The following is a 1,276-nucleotide window of genomic DNA, read 5'->3' on the forward strand; positions in this document are numbered from 1 at the left end:
TTTTTTAATTTAAAGATGATGTCGTTTCTGAACCTCCAAATATTCCATCAAGTGATAAAGATAATCGAACCCACTAGCTCTTTCTTCTTTTCCACTAAGTGAGTCAAACTAATCCAATTCATGAGAGGAGAAGGAGATCGATCCACCGGAAACCCAATATTCAACCAAGAAGCAATTTTTCTCCAAATCTGAGAAATGGAAGGAAAAACACCAAGATATGACTAGCCGACTCAGGCCAAAGGTTACAAAACAGACACACAACCGAGGGAATATCTATGTTTCTGTCCACCAAATTACATAGGGCGGAGAGAGGATCCATCAAAATCCTCCATGCACAAATATTGATCTTTCTCGGAATGTGATTATACCAAATAGTTGGAGAAACACCGGTTGGCAGAAAATGTCCCCCCATCAACAGTCTCATATCTTTAACTGAGAGCCCTACCAGACCATTACAAACCCATTGCCAATGATCCGTACTATCCCCGAGGTGCACCTCAGAAATAGAATGTACCAGTTTCAAAGGAAGTCAATTCAACTCCACCTCTGAAAAGCCTTCGCCAATGCCACCCTTCTAAACCTATCCTTTGCGCCACCAAGCATGATTTTTTATTTTTCAAAGAAAATAGTCATGGGAAAATATTTTTTAACGACTCATCCCCAAACCAAACGTCAACCTAAAAATGAGTTCCCTCACCATTTCCAAGAATCTTTGTAAGAGCCGAAGAAGGGATAACTCCATGTTTGTTCAAATTGTCCATTAACTTCACAATTATACCCCATATTAAAAACCCAGATCTCATTCACTCTCATTTAAAATCCCTGCACCTTCACCATATATCGCCTCAATAACTTTAACCCAAAGACTGTGCCTCTTATTTGCAAACCTCCAACACCATTTAAGGGTAAGAGCCTTGTTGAACACCTCAAGAGAACCAATACCTAACCCTCCATTAAGCTTGGACGCCATCACATTTTTCCACGCTACCTAGTGGATTTTTCTTTCATCCTCCTTAAAACATCAAATGAATTTTGCACGAACACGTTCCAAGGTCTTCAAGACAACAGTAGGTGCTAGGAAAAGGGACATATAATAAGTACCCAGAGACTCGAGGACAACATTAGAAAGCTAGGAGCATGCCCCAACTGAAAGCACACCTGTTTTCCATCTACAAAGATGATCATAAAACCTAATAACTGGACTCAGTTCTATTCATGTTGAAACCCACCGGGAGACCTAAGTAAAAAGAATGGACATGTACCAACACTGCAACCC

This window comes from Bidens hawaiensis, unplaced genomic scaffold, assembly GCF_021521415.1.
Source record: "Bidens hawaiensis isolate Kalapana, Puna unplaced genomic scaffold, B.hawaiensis_p1.1 tig00029683_1, whole genome shotgun sequence".
In the NCBI taxonomy this organism is placed as follows: domain Eukaryota; kingdom Viridiplantae; phylum Streptophyta; class Magnoliopsida; order Asterales; family Asteraceae; genus Bidens; species Bidens hawaiensis.